We start from the raw sequence: 26,363 nt of genomic DNA, 5'->3' as shown, positions 1-26,363 counted from the left end.
TTATTTCTCATGCTCAATGGCTGTGGTTTGCTGAAGTGGGCCACTTCAGACTGCTTTCAATCTGAGATCAGATTTGTTCTTGTCCCATCCTTCTTCAGCTAGCAGCCTCCAGAGCATCCCTCCACTGGAGAAGAATAGGAATGCTGGAGAATGAGAAGGTCCTGGTTATGGTGATATTTTATTTGGACTGAAATGTGATTTTATTTGTATGTTAATAAATAAAGTTGCCTGGGGATCAGAGCTAATAGCAAGCCATAGCAGAAGCTGGGTGGTAGTGGTGCACACCTTTAATCCCAGTACTTGGGAGGCAGAGCTGGGAAGATCTCTGTGTGTTCAAGAATACAGCCAGCATGAAGACACAAACCTTTAATCTCAATACCAACCCAGAAGATCTGGAGGTCTGTACAGACAGGCAGTAACCCAGAGGTCATGTGGTTGGATTTACAACCAATGAGAAAGCAAAACAGAAAGTCAATAAAAAGGACAAACACAGGAAGTAGGACTCTTGTGGAGAGGAAACACAGCAGCGGCCGTGAAGGGTAAGGTTTTAGTTCTTAGCTATTTCTCTGACCTCTTGGGCTATTAACTCTGCATTTGGCTCTGTGTTTCTTATTTAATAAGACCATTCATCTACACCTGGTGCTACTCAAGGTTTCAGGAAAAGGATTTTATATTCTAATTATCATTGGTGGTCTCTGACAAACTCATGGTACACAGTCAAGACCCAGATCACTCAGAATCTGATGCACATGCTCAGTTCACGGGAGGTGACAGCCAACAGTCAAACAGTAAAGGCACAGGTGCCTTATTCTATTAAGGGAAAGCCCTGAGGACTGAAGACTCGGTGAGATATACTAGACAGGGAATGGGGAGGAGGAAAAGGAGCATTACTATTGTGTTATATGCATTATATTATATTATATATATTGTATTGCATGTATTAAAATGGTTAGACAAATCACCTCCTAGCTGATGACTGGAGCAGAGATTGGAGGAGGTGAGCTGAGTGAAAATTCAGAAGTTTCTGGGGATATGGCTCCATGGATAAAATCATGGCTGAGAAAATATGAAAAGCTAAGTTCAGATATCCAGCACCCATGTAAAAGCTGGACACGGCAGCACATGCCTGTAACCATAGCACCAGGGAATAGAGGTAGGATTCCCGGCCTGTTAGACTTGCCAAATCAGCAAGATCCAGGTTCACTGAGATACTCTGGGTAAGTAAGTGAGTAAGTAAGTAAGTAAGTAAGTAAGTAAGTAAGTAAGTAAATAAATAAATAAATAAATAAATAAATGGGCTTCAGAGGAATCCCAGGAGTGTTTAATTCTTTTGCAGAGAATTTGGGTTCTCTTCCCAGCACTGACATTGGGAGTCTCACAACCACCTATGACTCCAGCTTCAGAGGATCTGATTCCTTCTTCAGGCCTCTGTGGGCACATGTACACACACACACAGAGTGCCACTGCCAGTGTCAAATGCTGTTGAAGGTTTCTCCATGTTCTAACACCAAACTCCTGCTATATTGGCGGTGGTTATGCACACAATGACCTTTGCTGTGCTTTGGCTTAAAAGTCATGAAGGAGCCTAGAAATAAATAATTCATGGAAACTGTACTTAAGTCAATTTAAGCAATAGCATGCCATTAAAAGGATATGGTGAAAACAGTTCAATTTTATTTTTAATTGACTTCCAGAGTAAGAGTTGGCAATTGTCCTTGATCAGATGAAATGTTCTGATTAAATACTAGACAGTTTTGAAATCTTTAATGAAAATCAAAGACTGCCATGTCCTGAAATATGTCATAATCTTTATTTTTCAAGTGAGAATGGGGGCTTAACTATAGCTACCAAACAACACTCTGCATAGTGTTCTCTATTTCATCCAGTAAAATCACAGTGATAATGTATTCTTTCTCACCTGCAACACCCAGCTTCTAGAAGCCAGTTCCCTGTTCATTTGCTCTTATGGACTTTATACCATCCTGTCCATCAATGGCAAACATATATCCTTCTTCCTACATTCAATGATCTGCCCATGACACTCAATATCACACATATTCACACACATTCAACATCAGATACTTTAATAACATACACACGTATATAAACCATAATCCTCACATATGGTGGCAATAAACTTTAGAAAAGTGAATTTAAAAGTATCCATTCTAAGAACACAAATATCTAAATTGTTTTGCCTGTTCTTTTCCTTCTTTTGTAAGTCTTCTTTGAAATGATTCTTCAAATTATTATACAAATTTGGAAATAAGGAGCTGGTGAGATGGCTCAGTGAGTAAAGGCACCTGCCCCAAACCTGATTGCCCAAGTTTGAGCCCCAGGATCCACTGATAAATAGAAAGAATTGACTCCTAAGGGTTTCCTCTGATATCCACATGAGCAACTAGGTATGTGCTTGTGTGTATATGCATATGCACATACCTTAAATTAATCGATCAATAACTTAATCTTCTAATAGTGGGAACAGGGCAAGTTCCTGATTACTTAGTTCTTTTCAGTCTCTCACTGAACCATGGAAACCTTATCCTGGGCTGCATGGGGAAGGTATGGCTAGTAGGCAATGTGTGAGCTTCCTGCGAGTACCCACACCCCTTTGTGTGGAATGGCTCTGGTATATTCGAGAAGAGAGCAGGGGACAAGGCCTGAGCTTTTGTCTGACTGGCGGTCACAGAATCACTTACTATGAGATAGACAGTAGGAGACTGGAGTGTAGACAGGGCACTACTGAACCCAAACTGGATCTTTCTTGCTTATACATTAGTACAAAGAAGGCGATGAATACAAATATACTCACTCCAGAAGACAAACAGTACCATTCAAGGGGTGAAGTAGTTCTTTCCTTCTATGATCCATAAAGAATCTGTCATCTTTACAAGTCTCAATGACAGGTCGTGTTGATATAACAAAACATCTGACAAAGAACCTCAAGGAAGAAAGCATTTATTTCAGCTCACAGTTCCAGAAAATGCAATACATCATGGCCAGGATGGTATGGTTGGTTGTAGGAGTAGGAAGAATCTCTCCATGTGGAGATTCAGAATTTATAAAGGTAGTGCTATCTGATATTTTGCTTCATTTTATTTTCTTATTAACTTTGAGAAACATGTGCATTTTCAATGTGTCAGTTTGATCTAGCAACTTCCTTTTAAAAATGTTCAGCACACCCAATGATCTCTTCATTGTCATTAACTTCACTTTGTATCAATATTTTGCTTTTAAGGGTTTGTCTATTTATTTATTCTTTGTAAGTATTTGAGGATGTCATACATATATACAATGGATTTGTAGGAATTTTTAGGAATGAAACTTGAAGTTTGTAACCAGACAACAATGTACTTTAAGAAGCAAGAAACTGAGCCAAGTATGATGGAGCAGGCCAATAATCCCAGCATGAGGGAGCTGGAGAGAAGCATATCATGAGTTTGAGTCTATTTTGAGCTATAAGGTAAGACCATCTCATGGTACCAAAAAGATGAAACAACCATCCAAGCAATCAAAACCTCTTCCTATAGCCAATAGGAGCTTTGCTTTAAGGGCTCAGGTAGAGATTTTGTTAGAGGAACTCACTATTTAAAGTCAAAGAAGGATTTGAAACAGAACAGTGGTATTTATCAGGACAAAAATATCTCACAGATATGATCCTCTTATGATGTATGCACATATATGATTATTACAGTGAATAAATTTTATGATTAAAATGTATGATTGCTACAATAAAAGTATCAGATTTGTAGCCCAATAATGAGTTCCTTATTAAACTAGGCATTTTCTGTATTACATTTCCTTGCTCAAAAAAGCTAATACCAACCCTGTAGGGATGTTGAAAAGTGACCACAACTAACCACAGTGATCTGGACATGAGTCCCCAGCCTGGTAACTTTGACTGTACATGTGAGCAATAAACTGTGACATCACTGTTCTTGATAGCTTTAGCTGTCAACTTGATGCAGCCTAGAGACATCTGAAAAGATATCTTTGATGAAGGAATTGCCTAGATCAGATTGGACTCCAGGCATGTCTATGTTTGGTGGAATGGGTGTTTTTTCTTGATTATTAATTGATGCTGGAGAGCCCAGCCCACTCTGGGCAGCACCATCCTTAGGCTAGTGAGCATGGGCTGCAAAAGAAAGGTGGCTAAGCATAAGCCTGAGAGTGAGTCAGAGAGCAAGCCATGGATTCGTTCTTGAGTTTTTGCTTAAGTTCTTGCCCTGATTTCCCTCAACCATTGACTGTAACCCAGAAGTATAAGATGAAATAAATATTTCCTCCCCAAAATTGCTGTTGTTCAAAGTGTTTTGTCACAGAATGAAATTAGGAAAATCACCTACTTCCCAAAATTGTGATGTATATTTGTTTAATAAATATTTACATAATAATTATGTCACAGTTTCTCAGTCCTATCAAAGTAAATTAAAAGAACATTAAAAGCATATTGACTTTGACTATAAGTTCTTTGTTGGCAAACCTCACATGTTATTTTATTTATTCCTTTGATTCAGAAATGGCCAGCTCTCTGACCATTTCCACCCTCTCAGTTCCTTCGGACAGCCACCCCGTGCCCAACCACAGGCCACACCTGCCCAAATGTACCATGTAGGCTGCCCAGCTGTGGACTTTTCCTACTCTGTAGCTTCTGATAGACCCAATCATCAGTTGTCCTTCCTATCCCTTGTCATTGTGTCCCAGCCCCCAACTCTGATAGACACCTTCTACCCAACCACAGGCCATGCCAGAAGACCAGGTATGCCTCCTGCCCATGGATCTCCTTCACTCTTTTGCTGTACCCCTCAACACTATTCCCAATCCCTCCTCTCCTCTTTATTACCATGTCCCAGCACCCAATTCAGGTAGAGACTGTCTACTGAACCAGAGGCTACACCAGAAACCAGAACTCAAGGTGGACCCCTGGACTGCAGACTTCCTCTACTCTCTCAGTGCCCCCAGACACTATTCCCCCTACCTCTCCTCCTTACTATGTCCTAGCCTCCAACTTAGGTGGTGACTCCCTGCTGGATCAGAGGCCTTGAAGACCTGGCAGAACACCAGGTATGCTGCCCACCCATAGAACACCTCCACCCCCTTGGTGTCTCCCCGCTACTGTCCCCAATCCTCTCTCCCCTCCTTGTTGCCATGTCCCACACCCTTGATTAACAAGAGACTATGCTGGCTGCAATAAGTCTAGGCCCCCATTGGATGGCGACCCTTTGTTTAACCACAAGCCACACCAGCCAGAAGACAAGAAAAGAAAAAGAAATCAAGGAACAACACACCCATCCAAAAAAGACAAACCCAGAAATTGGAACCTAGACTTTTAAACACCCCAAACACACATGTATAGACTCTAGCATAATAACACAATCAACAACAAAATAAATAAACAAACAAACAAAAACCCTGGGGCCCAATGGTTTTAGTGGAGAATTGTAGTAGACTTTCAAAGAAGAGAAAATTTCAATACTCCTCAAATTCTTCCACAAAATAGAAACCCAAACTACATAAAGTTTCAACAAAGAATTATTTTCCTTATGAACACAGATGCAAAAATATTTGCAGCTTGAGCAAAATACTTGCAACACATATCCTAGAACACATCAAAAAGATTATCCATCATGATCAAGAAGGTTTTATTCCAGAGATGCATGGATAGTTCATCATATGAAAATCTGACAATGTAATCTACCATATAAGCTGAAAGAAAAAATTCACATGACCATCTCACTAGATGCTGAAAAGCCTTTGAAAAAATCCAACCCCTCTTCATGATAAAAGTTTCTGAGAGGTTAAGGATGAAATTGACATACCTAGACATAATAAAGTCAATTTACAGCAAGCCTATAGGGAATATAAAATTAAATAGAAAGAAACTCAAAGCAATTATCTTAAAATCGGAAATAGGACAAGGTTGTCCACTGTCTCCACACCTATTCAATACAGAATCTGAAGTTCTAGCTAGAGCAATAAGACAACAGAAGGGACTAGGCAGTGGTAGTACACACCTTTAATCCCAGCACTTGGAAGGCAAAGGCAGGCAGATCTCTGTGAGTTTGAGGCCAGCTTAATCTACAGGGAGCATTTCAGGAAAGGCTCCAAAGCTACATAGAGAAACACTGTCTTTAAAAACAGAAACAACAACAACCAAAAACAAAAGATAACCAAAGGATATCAAGGGCATATAAATTGGAAAGAGAGAAGTCAAAGTGTCTTTATTTGCAGATGATATAATATATATAAGTGACCCCAAAAATTATACCAGGGCACTTGTAGAGCTGATAAACACTTTCAGTGGCTGGATACAAGATTAATTAAAAAAATCAGCATCTCTCCTATATAAAATGGCAAATGGACTGTGAAAGAAATCAGGGAAACAACACCTTTCACGGTAGCTTCAAATAATATAAAATATCTTGGGATAACTCTAACAAAACAAGTGAAAGTTTTGATAAAAACTTCAAGTCTTTAAGAAAGGAATTGAAGATAGCAGAAGATGGAAAGGCCTCCCATATTCATAGATCTGTAGGATTAACATAGTAAAATGACCATCCTATCAAAAGCAGTCTACAGATTTGGCACAATCCTCATCACATGGCATTGGCAAAAATAGTTTGATTAATGGAATTGAATCAAAGACCTAGACATAAATTCAGACACCTATGGATACCCAATTTTTGATAAAGATGTCAGAAATATGCAATGGAAATAAGAAAACACCTTCAACAAATGGTGCTGGTTTAATTGGATATCTACATGAAGAAGAATGCAAATATATCTATATTTATCACCCTGCATAAAACTCAAGTTCAAGTTGATCAGAAACCTCAACATAAGATTATTTACCCTGAACCTCATAGAAAAAAATAGGAAATAATCTTGAGTGCATTGGAACAGGAGAAAACTCCCTAAACAGAACAGTGATAGTACAGTCTCCAAGACTGATAAATTATAAGTAGGACCTCATAAAACTAAAAAGTTTCCACAAGGCAAAGGGTGCACAGTCAATAGGATAAAATGGTAGCCTATAGAATGGGAAAAGATTTTCACCAACTCCACACCTGATATAGGTCTAATATCCAAAATATATAAAGAACTCAAGAAACTAGACATCAAAAAAAAACCCAAACAAAAATACCAACCAATCTAATTTAAAAATGGTGTAGACACCTAAACAAACAATTCTCAGTAGAGAAAATTCAAATGACTGAGAAACACTTAAAGAAATATTCAGCATCCTTTGCAATAAGGGAAATGCAAATCAGAGTGACTCTGAGATTCCATCTTACAGCTGTCAGAATGGCTAAGATCAATATCACAAGTGACAACTCATGCTGGAAAGGAGAACACTCTTCCATTGTTGATTGGTGTGTAAACTTGTGCAGCCACCAGGGAAATCAACATGTTGGTAACTTTTTTCCTTGGAAAATTAGGAATATTTATTTCATGATCCAGCTATCTCACTGCTGGGCATATATACAAAGATGGTCCATACTACCAGAAGGGCACTTGCTCAGCTGTGTTCATAGCAGCTTTATTCACAATATCCAGAAACTGGAAATAACCTAGATGTCCCGCAACCAATGAATGAATAAAGAAGATATTCCATTTACACATTGGAATAATACAAAGCTATTAAAAACAATGATATCATGAAATTTGCAGGCAAATGGATGGAAGTAGAAATAAATCATCCTGAGTGAGGTAAGCCAGACCCCGAAAGACAACATAGTATGTACTTACTTATAAGTGGATATTAGCTGTTAAGTAAAGGATAATTATCACAGCCTGAGAGACCAGCTCCAAGGGACTGCTCCAGGGAAAAAGAAATGCCTCAGAGTAGTGGGACTTAGGAATAATTATCATCTATATGAGGGTCTATAGGAAAGAAACACATATGTCCTGATGGTAACTTTCTTTTTTACTTCATCTTGGAAAATCTCTTTATGAAAATCTGTTTCCACACAGCGACATCTCTCCACACAGCTACACATCTCTCTCACAGAAAAACTCTGGACAAATATATGAGTTACATTTTGAGTGTCAGAGCCATTCTGATAACACAAGAAAAATCACATGGTATCTCTCTGACTTGGGATGTCACACTGACTGGGCAGTGAGTGAGTAATCATGGCAATGCTTGGCTATCAGCCAAACTTTAAAGCAAGGATGGGAGGCATATAGATTAGTGCTTAACATATCCTGATGCAGAGTGACATTGAAATTCAGGACCTAAACAATAGACAGTTAGTTTGCTAAACCTTGAGTGGTTAGGAGTGCAAGCAGAGAGTCAATCACTGAGAGAATTTGTTCAGGGCGTTATGTCTACTAAAGTTGCTTTATGTCTGACCTTGGTTCAACAAACAGACCCTGTAGCTTGAATTATAACAGCCCCCCAGGGGAAGGGGGTAAGAAGGCATGGTGTCAATGACACAGACACCAGGAGTCTGCTGAAGGCAAACAATGATCTCATTTATTCAATAACAGAGAAGACCTTACATACTCTCCTTCCAGTGCCCAGTCTGTGTAGTCATCCCTCATTTGCTGGGCATGATCAGGAACTCTGACATTGATTAGGAACTCTGACAGCGACTGGTGCTAGGTCCTCAGGCAGACTCAGCACAATCAGGAACCCTGACAGTCACTATTACCTCTGACAGTAACCAGGAAGTCTGACAGCCTGTTGCTAGGCCCCCAGGCAGACTCTAGGTTGGCTCTTAAGGAGTATGTTATGTGCATGCCTTGGCAGCTGGTCTGAGTCAATTTCCTCAACCCTATAGGCCTGTCCTACTACAAGACAGTTGGGAATTTGTCTTTGTTCATTCATTTGCAGGGACAACTTGTTTAATTTAAATTTGCTATGAGGTCTTAAGCAAGCTAATTGTAAAAAAAGCTGTCTTTGTAGCTGAAAACACTGTTATTTTCCTATGTCAGTCTGAGCTATAAAAAATATCCTTGTATTATTTCTATTCAATAAAATTATACAGCTTAAGACATAATCATCTTCCTGACCATCCACAGATAAATGTGCCCAGTAGATTAAATATATTCATGTGATTAAACACACTGGCAGTACAAGGAATACCCACAGCTATTTCTAGGCAAGAAATGTGGTGACACGTGAGAAAAATTACAGACAGAAGCAAAACAACATTCATAGAGAGTGGCCCCATAAGCTTTGCTTGATGAGATTCCTCCATCAGAGAGTTATTCATCTGATGTTTCAACTTTATGAATATTAGTTGTCATCTGTTGCATATTCTTATGGTCTATGACAGATAATCATGCTAGAATCCATAGACCAACAGAGGCTAAGAAACAAGGAAGGACTAGGGTAGATGGATCTCCCTTAAAAGGAGAAATAGTATAGATTCTGTGGGTATAGTAGGGGTGAGTGGGATGGGAACAGAAGGGATCAGATGGATGAGGGAGGAATGGGAGAAGAGAGTATCGGGAGAGATTGGGATTTGGGGTTATTTGGGGGATCATGTGGAAACCTTGTGCAATGGAAACTTCTTGGAATCTATGAGGGTGACCCTAGTGAGTGCTTCTAGTAATGGAAGACAAGGATCCTCAACTTCCCATCTTCTGTAACCAGACAAGGCTTGCAGTGATGGTGCTGGGACACTAATATAACCACAAAATGTTTGGCTCACAATCTGTCCTGCCTGCAAGATGTGCTGAGGAATGGTGGCTCATAACATGTGGGAGTGGCCAACCAATGACTGGTCCAACTTGAAGTCCACATCTCAAGATGGAACCTACTCCCCACCCTGCCTGATGGGCAAGGAACTAGAAGATGGATAGTCCAGAAAACTAGGGTGGAACCAAACTCAACTGGCAACAAAAAAGAAAGAAATGAAGGGAGAAAGAGATAGAGAGGAGAGAGAGAGAGAGAGAGAGAGAGAGAGAGAGAGAGAGAGAGAGAGAGAGAGAATGAGAATGAAATGATTCCTAACAATATTCTGCTATAGTCATAGGATTGTTGCCTAGACAAGTCATCATCAGAGAGGCTCCTCAGGCAGCTGACGTGAGCAGATAGAGAACCACAGCCAAACATTAAGCAGAGCTCATGGAACCCTTCAAAAGAGGGAAAGGAAGAATTATAGAAGGTAGAGGGGTCAAGGACACCAGGAGAGCACAGGGCAGAGAATCAAATAAGCAGGGATCATAGGGCTTCATAGAGACTTAAGCAGCAATTACAGAGTCTGTATGAGTTTGGGCTAGGTTGTCTGCATATATGTTGTGGTTGTTTAGCTTGGGGGTTTTGTGAGACTCCTAATAGTCGGGTGGGGATGTTTCTGATTCTTTTTCCTGCTTCTAGAAACCTTTTCCTACAACTGAGTTGCCTTGTCCAACCTTGATATGAGGGTTTTTGCCTAATCTTACTGCACTTTATTAGGCTTTATTCAGTTGATAACCTCAAGAGAAGCCTGGTCTTCCCTGAAGGGAAAAGGAGAAGCGGTGGCTCTGGGGGAATAGGGGACAGAGGGGAGGCTGTGGTCAGGATGTATTATATGAGAGAGCAACAGATAAAATTTTAAAAAAGATATGGTTAACTTATAAGGTAACTGATTCTTTTATATCACTCTCTTTTTATATAATTATTTTCTTATGGTTGAAAAATCAGGGTTCCTGGAGCAATCCATTGCTCATCCAATCATTTATGGGTGAGACTCCAAATCAAAAGATAAATGTGACTATAAATGCATCCTTTGATTGTTGTTCTTTCAATTTGGTTTACTGTAAAAATACTTTGTGCCTGTTTTTACTTTTTTGTGCTTTTTAAGTTAAATTTTTATGGATTAAAAGACATTAAAGTGGGACTGGAGTGATGACTCAGAACCCATATTGGACATCTTAAAATTGCTTATGACTCTAGTTACAGGGGATTTGATGCCTTCTTCTAGCCTCCATAAGACCTGCATATATGTGGTATACATATACTCTGTAGACACATAAAGAGAAACATATATTAAAATTAAAAAGTAAATCTTTCAATAATTATTCTTAAGGTTTTGAGATTATTATATAATTACATAATTACCCCTTTTCCATTTGCTTCCTCTATCTTATTCACGGCTTCTTTTTCTTTAGTTGTTACTGCATACATATGTGTATATGTACACATAAATACATTAGTCCTAAATACATAAATACTTCCTAAAATAGACATTTAATTGACCTGTGTGATAGTGTGGCATAAGCTAGTTTTCTCCTATGGATCAATGGAAGGAAATGGTACAAACATAAACACTCCCATGCTCATGTCTTTTCTATTTATTTTTCTTCCTGGTATAGTAAGTAGATGGTGTTTAGTCTTGTGCCTGACATTGAATAACTCTTGTTTGAGTGTGGAGTGGAGCAGAAAGAAACTTGTTAAAGATGGGCGGTGGAGATAACTTACTCAGTAAAGTGCTTGCTTTACAGACATGAGGGCCTGAGGTCAATCTGCAGAACCCATATACAAAGCCGAATGTGGGGTTCTACAGTTGTAAGTCCAGAGCTTGGAAGGCAATGACAGTCAGATGCCCAGAACTCACCCACCAGACAGCCAAGGCTGCTTAGTAAGTTCCAGACTAACAAAAGCCCCTATCTGAAAAAAGAGAAAAGACAATGGTACCAGAGGAATAAAAACTGAGATTGTCCTTTGACACACACACACACACACACACCAGGCTAATGATGTTATGAGAAGTAGCAAAGCAGGTGGTAAACTGACGTGAAATCAGCCACACCTGTATTTAAGTTCCCATTTTATCACTTTTTGTCTTAGTTCATTTCCTACTTCCGTGATAAAACACCCCAAAACAAAACAATATAAGGGAGCATTTTAGTGAATAGTTAGAGGGTCCATCCCAGTGTGGAGTTCATGCAGCAGGAGCTTGAAGCATCTAGTCAAATTGTATCCACCATCAGAACAGAGAACAACGAATGCAGCTCACTTTCTCCCCTTCACACAATCCAGGGTCCCCTGTTCAGGGAATGGTTCCACTCAGTTAAGATGGGACACATTCAGCTGGACTTCTCTTTCACACTTAGATTTTTAAAATGTGAATTCTGAGAATCAAATTCAGCTCTTTATTCTTGGGTACAAACACTTTATATTAAGGACTGAAATATCAATGGGAGGCATTTTTTATTTTTTATTTATTTTTTAATTAAATGCAATGGAAATGTGTAAATCATTAGATATTAACCTCAAAAGAAGCAGCAATTAAAATGGTCCTGAGAAGCTGGGTCAAGCTTACACACCCATTAGGACATAGGTAGAGGCAGACTGTGAATTATGAGCTAGTATATTAGGTGTTAGTCACAGTTGGATGTTTTATTTCTTGAGTAGTATGGCTTTTTCTGTTGCCAAAACTGACAATAATATTTTTACAAAATAGAAAACTGAAACTGAAAACAAAGCTGAGTGAGCACAATGGTGTCTCTGACTGTATTCACATCATATGTTATCTTTAATATAGTGTTTAGTATATCTGACATTTTATCTACTCATCAGGTAATAAATGCCAAATAAAGTAGTAATAAATTTTACTTGTAAATCACTGTTTCTTTACAAAATCAAGGACTAGAATAATCCCTCCTTAAATTGACAAAAATAAGACAAATACTATCTAATTGGGTATGCTTAGATTTTAACATGAAATATGTCACCATGTTAATTACCTTGTTATAGCTGGAGTTTTCTCCAGTACTGCCTGTCCCATGGTGAGTTCAAATCTCTCTCACCTGCCAGTCCATCAGACACTTAGACCCAACCAAGTAAACACACAGAGAATTATATTGCTTACAAACTGTATGGCCGTAGCAGGCTTCCTGTTATCTAGTTTTTATATCTTAAATTAACCCATTTCTATTAATCTATAGCACATGGCCTCATGGCCTATGCATCTACCATCAAGACAGCATAACTCTAATTTGTAGTTTCTTATTTTATGACATTATATAATTGTCATTTCTTGAAAGAAATCCGTGGCTCGTAGCTTACTGGTACCTTACATCTTGCTTTTCATGGCGGCGTCTGGAAGCATCTCTCTGACTCAGCCTTCTACTTTCCTGAATTCTCCTTTCTCCTTGTCCCGCCTATACTTCCTGCCTGGTTACTGGCCAATCAGTGTTTTATTTATTAACCAATCAGAGCAACACATCTAACATACAGAACATCCCACAGCACCTTGTATTAGTTGTTATTCTGATACAGGTATGTATATGAGTGTGAGTACATGCGCACACACTTGATCAGACTGTATACCACAGCAATCCTCATCTCTGTCCCTCACAGCACTGAGGATACAGCTGCATGTGGGACCATGCCAGGCATTTTATGTAGATACTGGGGATCTATGCTCACTAAAATCAGGAACAAGACAGGCGGTCTACTCTCTCCATATCTGTTAAATATAGTGCTCAAAGTTCTAGCTAGAGCAATAAGACAATAAAAGGAGAACAATCGAATACAAGTTGGAAAGGAAGAAGTCAAACTTTGCTATTTGCAGATGATATAATAGTATTCATAAGTGATCTGAAAAATTCTACCAGGGAAATCCTATAGTTTACACTCTCAGCAATGTGGTGGGATATGAGATTAAAAAAAATCAGTAGCCCTCCTATATACAAATGATAAACAGGCTGAGAAAAAAATCAGAGAAACATCACCCTTTATAATAAGCACAAATAACATAAAATATCTTGGGGTAAGTCTAAGTGAAAGATCTGTATAACAAGAACTTTAAGTCTTTGAAGAAAGAAATTGAAGCAGATATCAGAAAATGGAAAGATCTCCCACACTCTTGGATAGGGAGGATCAAGATAGTAAAAATGATAATCTTGCCAAAAGCAATCTACAGATTCACTGCAATCCCCGTCAAAATCCCAACACCATTCTTCACAGACCTTGAAAGAACAATTTTATATTGAAAAACAAAAAACCCAGGATAGTCAAAACAATATGGTACAATAAAGGAACTTCTTAAGGCATCATCATCCCTGACTTTAAACTCTACTATAAAAAATATGGTAATAAAAACAGCTTGGTATTGGCATATGGATCAATGAAACTAAATGGATGACCCTGACATTAATCCACACACCTATGAACACTTGATTTTGTACAAAAAAAGCCAAAATTGTGCCATGGAAAAAAGAAAGGATCTTCAACGAATGGTGCTGGCATAACTGGATGCCAGCCTTTAGAAGAATCAAATAGGTCCATATCTATTGCCATGCACAAAACTCAAGTCCAAGTGGATCAAAGACCTCAACATAAATTCAGTTACACTGAACCCAATTGAAGAGAAAGTGGGAAGTAGCCTTGATCTCATTAGAACAAGAGACCACTTCCTAAATATAACACTAAGAGCAACACTTAATAAATGGGACCTCCTGAAACTGAGAAGTTTTGTAGAGCAAAGAACTCAGTCAATAAGACAAAATGACAGCCTGCAGAATGGGAAAAGATCTTCACCAACCCCTCATCTGACAGAGGGCTGATCTCCAAAATATATGAAGAACTCACAAAACTAGACCTCAAAATAACATATAATCCAATTTAAAATTGGGATACAGGTCTAAACAAAGAATTCTGAACAGGAGAATCTCAAATGGCCAAAAGACATTTAAGAGATTACTCAACATCCTTAGGCATCAGCACAATGAAAATCAAAATGACATCAAGATATCATCTTACATTTCTTATTTTAGAGTGGCTAAAATAAAAAAAAAACACTGATGACAGCTTATGTTTTAGAGGATGTGGAATAAGGGGAACACTCCTCCACTGCTGGTGGGAGTACAAAGTAATATAGCCACTTTAGAAATCAGTATGGCAGTTTCTCACAAAATTGGGAATCAATCTACCTCAAAACCCAGCAATATCACTCTGGGGCATATACTCAAAGGATGCTCAATCATACCACAAGTACACTTGCTCAACTATTTTCATAGCAGCATTATTTGTAATAGCCAGATCCTAGAAACAGTCTAGATGCCCCTCAACTGAAGAATGGATAAAGAAAATGTGGTACATTTACACAATGGAGTACTACTCAGCAGCAACAAATAGTGACAGCATGAAATTTGCAGGCAAATGGATGGAACTAGAAAAAAGTATCATATTGAGTGAGGTAACCCAGACCCAGAAAGACAAACATGGTATGTATCCACTCATAAGTGGATATTGGATATAAAGCAAAGGATAACAGGGCTACAAACCACAATCCCAGAGAAACTAGGTAACAAAGATTACCATAAGAGTGGCACATGTTATTGATTATTTTTGTTCTTTTGAGGGACCTGGGTGGCAAGTCCCAAATAAATCACACAGGAAAACTTATTCTTAATTTTAAATGCATGACCTTAGCTTGGCTTGTTTCATGTCAGCCTTTCTTAACTTTAAATTATCCCATGTGCCTCCTGCCTCTGGACTCTTTCCTTTTCTTACTTCTGATTACTTTAACTCTTACTCTATGGCTGGCTGTGTGACTGGATGGCTGGGTGGCTGGCTCCTAACATCATCTTCCTTCCTATCTCATTCCTTCTTCTTCTCCTTCCAGATTTCTCCTTGCATTTAACCTCTCTGCTTACCTCACCCATCTATTCTTTTTGCTGTCTTGCTATTAGCCATTCAGCTCTTTAAGACCATCAGGTATTTTAGACAAGCAAAGTAACACAGCTTCACAGAGTTAAACAAATGCAACATACAAGAATGCAACACATTTTTGCATCATTAAACAAATGTTACACAGTATAAACAAATATTACACATCTTAAAATAATATTCTACAACAGACATGCATGAATTGCAATGAGAGGGGAAAATGGATAAGATCTCCTGGGTAAACTGGGGTGAGGTGGAGAACAATGGTGATAGGGGATGAGAACATGAGGGATCGGGATGGTCAAAGAGAGGCAGGAAAAAATATCTTGATAGAGGGAGCACTTATGGAGTTAGAGAGAAACCTGGTACTAGGGAATTTCCCAGGAATCCACAAGCAGGACCCTAGTTAAGACTTCTAGCAATAGTTGAAAGGGTGCCTAAACTGGCCTTTCCTTAATTGTCATCATAGAGCCTTCAACTAGTGACTGATGGAAGCACATGCAGAAATCCACAGCCAGGCACTGAACTGAGTACCTGGAGTTCAGTCAAAGAGAGGGAGGAGGGATTATTTTATGTGCAGGGGGAGCAGTCAAGATTATGATGAAGAAACCCACAGAGACAGCTGACCCAAGCTAGTGGGAACTCATTAATGGCTAGGGAACCTGCAGGGGACCAAACTAGTCCCTCTGAATATGGGTGACAGTTGTGTGGCTTGGTCTCTTTGTGGGGCCCCTGAAAGTGAGACCAGGATTTATCTGTGGTGAATGAACTGGCTTTCTAGAGCCACTTCCCTATGCTGGGATACCTTGCTTAGCATTCATGCAGTGGGGAGGAGCTTGGGCCTGCCTCAACTTGATGTGCCAAATTTGTTAACTCCCCATGAAAGGAGTTACCCTTCCTGAGGAGTCAATGGGAAGGTGGGGTAGGGAAGAGGTGGAGGGAAATGGGAGGTGGGGAGGGAGGGGGATCTGTGGTCGGTATGTAAAATGAAAAAAAATTAAAATAAAACTAACAAGCATAGAAGAGGAAGGAGAAAGGATGCTTCTGACTAGACATGGCCAAAATGTCTACTGTATCTTAGAATTTTAATGTATTTTCCATGAAAGTTTTAATGTCTGGGTGAGCTTAAATCAGCTTTTTATCTTTGTAAGCAAATAGTCAGATCAGAAAATAATATTTCACTGGTTAGAGACATGGCTGCCATTTGAATTCAGAAATGGAGGAAAAGGTAAGGTTCAGTTCTTGTTCTTCCTCCCCTCTTTGACACAGACCCATGAACTGACTGACAATCAACAGGGATCTTCAATATGTTCGGGGAACATGATATGCACTGATACAGACTAAACTTTTATGCAACAACCCAATTCCCAGGGCAATTTCTCTGTGACACATAAAAGAGAAAACTTTTCTATGATAGCAGTTAGTAAAAAATGATTACCCTGATTGGACATGAAAAGATGCAGAGAGAAAAAACATGAGTTAAGTTATTTTTTTTTAGTCCAGCTTCAAGAAAAGTGGATTTTCTCTTGAGCAAAGAACAGAACAATTGGAATCCAAAGGCTGCAAAAATATTACTCTATCAAGAATGTTACAAAAATTAATGTTTTTCATTGAAAAAATTGTGTAGTAGATACTGAAACGTCTGCTTAAAAAGTGAAATGTTCAGTGACACATCTGGATGTTTCCTCTGTAAGATGTCAGACAGGAGGATAATTGTAAATATAGAGCTAAATTGCTTAAATGTTAAGCTTTATCACACATGCTTGATGCTGTTAGAGCAAAAAAGAATTCTTTATACTTGTCAGGCAGCTAAGTAATCAGGAATATCTAAATGTCACCCACTGTAAACAAAATACCATTCTTAATATTGTCTTTTTGAAAGAATATATTAAGCAACGATTAGACTATATGAGAAATTTGCTTCTTGTTTCAAAACTTTTAACCCTACTGGGTAAGTAGTAACTGATAAATCCTGGCAATACAGAATGATTAATCCTAATTCTTCCAGGAGGCTAATGGTCCAGACTGACTGAAGTACACAATCAATTATGTTGTCATACAAAAAACAAAAAAACAAAAACAAAAAAAGCAACCAACCAACCAAACAAACAAACAAAAAACCAGTCAGTCAGAGGGAGCAAGGGAGAGAAGGAGGGAGGGAGGGAAAGAGAAAGAGAGAGAATGTGTTACTATTTAAAGATCATAACAAGTTGTAAGCTAGCTCAGTTGGTAAAGCATTTGCATTCATCATGAAGACCTCTCATCCTATGACCCCTTGGTGAGGGCCAGTCATTGAAGATGCCTGAAGTTCCATCTCTGGGAGACAGATGAAGGGATCTTCAGTGGATTCCTTAGGGTTTGCTGACCATTAGGCAGCTTAGCCAAATCATCAAGTCCCAGGTTTAATGAGAGATCCTGTCTCAAAAATAAGGTAAAGAACCTTGATGCAAAAATACTCAATAAAATACTGGCAAACAGACTCCAAGAACACATCAGAACAATTATCCACCATGATCAAGTAGGCTTCATCCCAAGGATGCAAGGGTGGTTCAACATACGAAAGTCCATCAATGTAATACACCATATAAAGAAACTCAAAGAAAAAAACCACTGCCGGGCAGTGGTGGCGCACACCTTTAATCCCAGCACTCGGGAGGCAGAGGCAGGCGGATCTCTGTGAGTTTGAGGCCAGCCTGGGCTACCAAGTGAGTCCCAGGAAAGGCCCAAAGCTACACAGAGAAACCTTGTCTCAAAAAAAAAAAAACCAAAACAAAAAAAAAAGAAGGAAAAAAAAAAAAGAAAAAAACACATGATCATCTCACTAGATGCAGAAAAGGCATTTGACAAAATCCAACACCCCTTCATGATAAAAGTCTTGGAGCGATCAGGAATACAGGGAACATACCTAAACATAATAAAGGCAATTTACAGCAAGCCAACAGCCAACATCAAATTAAATGGAGAGAAACTCAAAGCAATTCTACTAAAATCAGGAACAAGGCAAGGCTGTCCACTCTCCCCATACTTATTCAATATAGTACTTGAAGTTCTAGCCAGAGCAATAAGACAACATAAGGAGATTAAGGGGATACAAATTGGAAAGGAAGAAGTCAAGCTTTCCCTATTTGCAGATGACATGATAATATACTTGAGTGACCCCAAAGATTCCACCCTGGAACTGGTAAAGCTTATAAACATCTTCAGCAGCATAGCAGGATACAAGATCAACTCAAAAAAATCAGTAGTCCTCCTATATACAATGGACAAAGAAGCTGAGAAGGTAATAAGAAATACATCACCTTTTACAATAGCCACAAATGAAATAAAATACCTTGGGGTAACACTAACCAAGCAAGTGAAGAACCTATATGACAAGAACTTTAAGTCCCTGGAAAAAGAAATTGAAGAAGATGTCAGAAAATGGAAAGATCTCCCATGCTCATGGATAGGCAGGGTTAACATAGTAAAAATGGCAATCTTACCAAAAGCAATCTACAGATTCAATGCAATCCCCATCAAAATACCAACACAATTCTTCACAGACCTGGAAAGAATAATACTCAACTTCATATGGAAAAACAAAAAACCCAGGATAGCCAAAAGAATCCTGTCCAATAAAACAGCCTCTGTAGGCATCACAATCCCTGACTTCGAGCTCTACTATAGAGCTACAGTAATAAAAACAGCTTGGTATTGACATAAAAACCAACATGTGGACCAATGGAATTGAATTGAAGACCCTGACATTAACCCACACACCTATGAACATATAATTTTTGACAAAGAAGCCAAAAGTGTACAATGGAAAAAAGAAAGCACCTTCAACAAATGATGCTGGCATAACTGGATATCAACGTGTAGAAGGCTGCAAATAGATCCATATCTGTCACCATGCACAAAACTTAAGTCCAAGTGGATCAATGCGGCGAGCTCCTCGACCAGCGAGGAAGAACGACCACCACACGAGGATTCTTCTCAGATCACACTTTATTGGAGCCCTCTTGGTTAATGGAGAGCGGGAGGTGAGGAGCCCCTGAGAACTAAATTGCAGCTGCTTATATGAGGAATCAGGCAAACGTGCCATACTGTGATTGGATCCCACCAGAATGAAAGCACAGGAAGCCACGGGATAGGCTGAGGACATAAGGTCGATTACCATACCTGTGCATGCACAGGTCACAGGACACGTAGTCCCGAGAGCATAGCCATCCATATATGGAGTTGTTTACAACTAGGCTACCAGGAGGCCAACGCCATCTTTGAATGGCGGCTCCCTACAGATCAAGGACCTCAACATAAATCCAGCTACTCTGAACCTACTAGAAGAGAAAGTAGGAAGTAGTCTTGAACGCATTGGCATAGGAGATCACTTCCTAAATATAACACCAGTAGCACAGACACTGAGACAAACAATCAATCAATGGGACCTCTTGGAACTGAGAGCTTTTGTAGAGCAAAGGATACGGTCAATAAGGCAAAGCGACAGCCTACAGAATGGGAAAAGATCTTCACCAACCCCCATGTGACAGAGGACTGATATCCAGAATATATAAGGAACTCAAGAAATTAGACATCAAAATGACCAACAGTCTAATTGAGAAATGGGCTTTAGAACTAAACAGAGAATTCTCAACAGAGGAAACTCAAATGGCTGAAAGATTTTTAAGGAATTGCTCATCATCCCTAGTCATCAGGGAAATGCAAATCAAAACAACTCTGAGATACCGCCTTATGCCTGTCAGAATGGCTAAGATCAAAAACACTGAAGACAGCTTATGCTGGAGAGGATGTGGAACTAGGGGAACTCTCCTCCACTGCTGGTGGGAATGCAAGCTCGTACAACCACTTTGGAAATCAATATGGCGCTTTCTTAGAAAATTGGGAATCAATCTCCCCCAAGATCCAGCTATACCACTCCTGGGCATATACCCAAGAAATGCTCAATCATACCACAAGAGCACTTGCTCAACTATGTTCATATCAGCATTGTTTGTAATAGCCAAAACCTGGAAACAACCTAGATGCCCTTCAACTGAAGAATGGATAAATAAATTGTGGCACATATACACAATGGAATACTACTCAGCAGAGAAAAACAATGACATCATGAGGTTTGCAGGCAAATGGATGGATCTAGAAAAAATCATTCTGAGTGAGGTAACCCAGACTCAGAAAGACAAATATGGTATGTACTCTTTCATAGGAAGATGCTAGATGTAGAACAAGGATGACTGGACTGCTACTCACATCACCAGTGAGGCTACCTGGAAAACGGAACCCCAAAAAAGACACTGAGAAATGGAAGAGATCTACATGAACAGCCTCGACATGAGTGGGAGCAATGAAGGGCAAGGATCGAGGGAAAGAGAGCAGGAGATCCTAGCTGTATCAAGAAAAGAGAGGGAGAACAAGGAATAGGAGACCATGGTAAATGAAGACCACATGAGAAAAGGAATAAACAAAGAGCTAAAGAGGCCCACAGAAATCCACAAAGATACCCCCACAAAAGACTGCTGGCAATGGTTTATTAAGGTACACAATATTTGGGGGAACACAATACCACCACATTTCCTCTCTTTTTGTCTAAAATTAAAGAAAGCTTATAACTAATACAAGAAAAACTAATAAGTATATACAATATATACAGCCAAAAATTACATTAATGATGTCTAGTCCATTAACATTTGACAGATTCAGATAAAAAGACTGCAGGGACTGACCTACTCTGGTGATGGGATGGCCAAACACCCTAATTGTTGTGCCATAAACCGCATCCAAGGACTGAGGAAACTGGATGCAGACATCCACGGCTAGGCCCCTGGTGGAGCTCTGGGAGTCTAATTAGTGAGAAAGAGGAGGGTTTATATGAGTGAGAATTGTTGAAACCAAGGTTGGATAAAGCACAGGGACAAATAATCAAATGAATGGAAACACATGAACTATGAACCAAAGGCTGAGGGGCCCCCAACTGGATCAGGCCCTCTGAATAGGTGAGAAAGTTGATTGACTTGATCTGTTTGGGAGGCATCTAGGCAGTGGTACCAGGTCCTGGGCTCGTTGCATGAGTTAGCTCTTTGAAACCTGGGACATATGCAGGGACACTTGGCTCAATCTGGGAGGAGGGGACTGGACCTGCCTGGACTGAGTCTATCAGGTTGATCCCAGTCCTCAGGGGAGATCTTGATCTGGAGGAGGTGGGAATGGGGAGTGGGCTGGGGGGAAGGGGAGGGGGCAGGAAGGGAGAGAACAAGGGAATCTGTGGCTATTATGTAGAACTGAATAGTACTGTAAAATAAATTTTTTTAAAAAAGGAAGGGAAAAAAAAAGAAAAGAAAATCTATGAAATCTCTATGACGGTGAAATTTTAGTGTACTTTGCTTTTCCATGCTCCCAAACATTCTTCAATATTATTAGTAAAGACTGGAATTTTGGCCTTGCAAAAAAAAAAAAAAAAAAAAAAAAGAACCATTGAAGAAGACAGCTGACTTTGACTTCCCCCCACCCCCCACATATGAACATGTATTAATTAATGTAATGAAATTAATTCATGTAATGAAAATGAATTAATTTGGGGGAGTACAGTGGAGAAAAAAAGCAAAATATTGAATTTATGAGAAATAACGTGTAAACAATGCAACTTGCACAATAGTTGTGTTTCAAGAAGAATTAGACCACATCACTAGGGTTGGTTTCCTATGGGAGTATGGCAGGATGCAGCAAGACTCCGATAATCATGGAGGAGAGCAGGCATTTGATTGGCAGGGTATATTTATAGCAAGAATGTGCTGAATCTGGGTAGGTCTGTGGTGCCTATGAGGAAAGGACTGCACATCTTACATGGTATACATAGTAAGCAAATGTTCTGATATTAGTATCAGAGGAACTGAAAGGATATATCACTTACCATGCTAGTGCACAGAACTGAGTAGTCTCTTGAGGAAGGTGGTTGTCTATTCAGTGTTCCATTTTGTATTGACTTCATTTACTTCAGTAGCATTAAACCATCTCTATCAAAACAGCTGTGTCACAATGTTGGTACCAAATTCCCCTCAAGTGCCTGCCTTGAGGGGATTTCTATTAGGGTCCAGAACAGATGCTACAAGTGATTAAGGATACTGATCTGAGGGTTATTCAATGAATCTAAGCACACTGAGTTCTTTTGTCCATTCACTTTATTCTTCTAAGTAAATTCCAGCTACACAGTTTCTTTTCTGTTTTCATACTTAGCTCCTCTCGGTCCCTCCTGCTCTCAGTCCTTTCTACTGTTCTCTCATGTCTACCTAGTTCTTTTCATCTCCATGCTCATCTTTGCTCATATAAATCCATTCTCTCCAGTGCTCTCAGAGAACCAGTATATACACATACAGTAATTCTTTGGCAAAGCAATGTGAGGCTTGAAGTTTTCAGGGTCGCAGAGAGATGTGATAAGGATCCACACATAAAGCAATAATTGTCAGCTTCCAATTACATCCCAAAAGGGAGTGACTAAAGGGGAGTTCTCAGGTAGGGTCAACTAAAGGCTAAGATCAATTAGGGAATCTAGGAATAGCCCCTGGCTGAGGAGGAATTCAAACTTAATTTGCATAAGAAAGAGGCTTGGCACCTATGCCTGCCTGGCCTTGAAGGCAATCTCCTTGGGTCAGTGGGAAGTAAATACCTTAACTCAGTAACTAGCAAGAAGCTAAAACATCATCCTAGAAAGGTGAGCAGCAAATCTCTTAAGTTGGGGTCTTGTGTAAATAACCTGGGGGCAAGGTAAGGAGTTGAGGATTTAATGTTAGTAGTTATTTTCTCTATCTGTGGGTGAGATGAGCAAATGTTTATCTATATGCAGTTTTGTCCTTGGAAAAGGGTATCTTTGATGAAACACTTTTGTCTGGAGAATGGCCCTGGCCACATATATGTTAATGAAAAATAAACACAGCTGGGGACAGTCATCCAATTACCCCAAATGTATAGGGAATGTTGTGCCTAAGATTGAGATGCAATCGTGAGATTACGTGTACACATAATGTGGAAATGCATGGTAAATAGAGAGAATCATAGCTGTTATTGCACAAGAAGTTTACAAGAGACAGCCACTTCATTCAAAAGGCAGTAATACTTTAAGGCATTATGGTTTCCTCTAACAGAACCCTTAGTTCTGACAGGTTGACCTTCTGAACTCTAGTTGTCACTGCTGTATACTCCCATGGACTTTTGCTACCAGTGGCTCTCAATATGTTGGGAACAAATCATAGTCTCGCCATTGTGAATGTCTACCCATGTAACAGGCCCCCTAGACCTTAGCACAACTGATGCCATGTTAGAGGCACCATTAGAGCCACTGACCTTAAAACCCTACATGTAGGTCCCAACACTGGCTAATCTATCAAAGACCAACTCCAGGATGCAGGAAAAATCCTTCAATGTACTGACATTGCTTTTCAGCTCTTGTAGTTCTGCTTTTGCTAGCTGTTCTTGATAACTCAAGCGTGTCAACTAGGATGTGGTTTTATGCACTGAAGACAAAGAACTGTGAGGATCAGGGCTCCATGATTTGGGCAAGTTCTCCATGCAGTTTCCTGTCAGTGATAACAGTGACAAAGACTTTTGCCCTCTGGCTTTAAGCGTGTTCATGTCTCTTCTCTGGTAGATTTGGCTCCTCACACCCAAACCAGAAATTGAACCTTCCAGTCCCCACTGAAATAAGAGGCACCAGGGCTCAAAGACAGCCAAAGGTCTGACATAACACTCAACCAGGAAGTACCAGAACATCAAAGTAAAGTTAGGTGTGGCTCACCTGATGAGCCACCTTGTTCTCTTTTGTCATGTGGCCCCTGAAAACATTCGCACACTAGTTACTTTATTCTACACGTAAACTTCCTTACAGGAACAAAGACATTCTAAAGACATGCTTGTGCCCCTCCCTTTGGCTATAAAAACAACTGAGTCCTAGGAATTGCAGTTTTCCCAGGAATCTCACTGTAGGGAGAAGAAAAATGTTCGCCTCTGGGGCCAACCGAATTTCAGGCAGTTCTAACAACTTATAATATTATTCTGAAGGATAGACTGGAGTTGAGACAACAGACATTCAAAAAGCACTGTTGATTGAATTTTGTGTCTCTTTAATCAGGTCTAGTGGCATTCAGTGTGAACCTCTCTAGTGATGTTAGGCAGCTGTGGCAGCCACAGCTCAGGAACCATATTTATCTACAACCCGACTTCATAAACTGTGTTTGCAACCCCAATTGGCGTTGTTAAATTGATGTACAATGTTGATAAACAATTGGCATCAGTAAAAAGTTTCTGAGCTATGTGTCTAAAACTCATCTCAGAATCAAATGGGTAATGAATCTGAGGTCTTTCTGGCCTCACTGTACCATGCTGCATCACAAGTCTATTATGATATTTGTTCTGAGCACACAGCACACTCTGAACTGCACATGCCCACACACAGGACACTGACCTGTACTTCAGGAGCTCAGATTTAAGAATACCAAGCATTGTGCTGTTTTCTCTGCACACACAACTATTTCTGTGCTTATGGAAACTGACTTAATCATGGAAAACAAAAACGTTTAGTATTTTTGTACCATTATTAGTTGGCATGTAAGTATCAGATTTGTGTTTTGACTGCACTGTTACAATGTTTGATATTAGCATTGTGTGTGTGTGTGTGTGTGTGTGTGTGTGTGTGTGTGTGTGTGTGTTGAGGGGCAGAGGAATTACTGTGTCTCACCCATGCAAGAAAAATGCTTAATTTGCTGTTTGCTGTCCAATGGGACATATAAGCCATGGGTTAAGGCACTTGCTAAGCCTAATGACCTGAATTTGATTTGCAGGATGCACCTGGTGGAAGGAGAGAACTGATACCAACAAGTTGTCCTCTGACCCTCGACATCTTTATCTGTGCTTGAGTATGGATGTATGTGTCACAAACACACACACACACACACACACACACAGAGAGAGAGAGAGAGAGAGAGAGAGAGAGAGAGAGAGAGAGAGAGAGGGAGAGAGCTATACATACACTCATAGAATAACTAAAATAAAATAAAATGTAACCAAACTAGAAAAACTGTTTTAATTGCTGAGCTGCTACATGAGTTTCATTAAAAAGTCTTTCAAGAAATTTTGGCTTGCGATTCTGGACAGAAATTCCAACATTTTCTGGAATGGCTCTGAACATACTTCTGTCATTTTGCTCTGTGTGCTTATACAAAGGGCATTCTCAGCATTGATCGTTATGAGATTGAAATATTGATAAAACTTTGAAAACAGTGAGGACTGTCCCTGTTGTGTAGATCGAATACTCAGAGAAGATATAATTCTTATGTGAAAACAAACAAACACCTCCATATCATTGGCATGCAAATTTACTTTAATAATCTTCAATCTTCTTCAAGACATGGACAAGTTATATGTATACCAAGGAACTATTTTAATCTAAGATTCCTTGGGACTTTTTAAATCAGTAAATGTTTGAGATCTGCATACTTGCTTTACACTTACCCTGGGGTCATGGGAAAGTTTGGGGGCCAAAGGTGTAGCAAGTGGAGAAGCTGGTGGCTAGACAGTGGTGCTGCAGTCAGGAGAACCTGCATTTGGTTTCCAGCACACATTTGACTGGCTTACGGTGGCCTGTAACGTGCTCCAGGCTGTCTGATACCTTCTGCTTGCACTCATGCTTGCAGCATACACACATACTCACACACACACACACACACACACACACACACACACACACACACACACACAAAAGGTTTTAAAT

Source organism: Peromyscus maniculatus, chromosome 11 (genome assembly GCF_049852395.1).
Source record: "Peromyscus maniculatus bairdii isolate BWxNUB_F1_BW_parent chromosome 11, HU_Pman_BW_mat_3.1, whole genome shotgun sequence".
Taxonomy (NCBI): Eukaryota; Metazoa; Chordata; class Mammalia; order Rodentia; family Cricetidae; genus Peromyscus; species Peromyscus maniculatus.
This window is presented reverse-complemented; position numbering follows the sequence as displayed.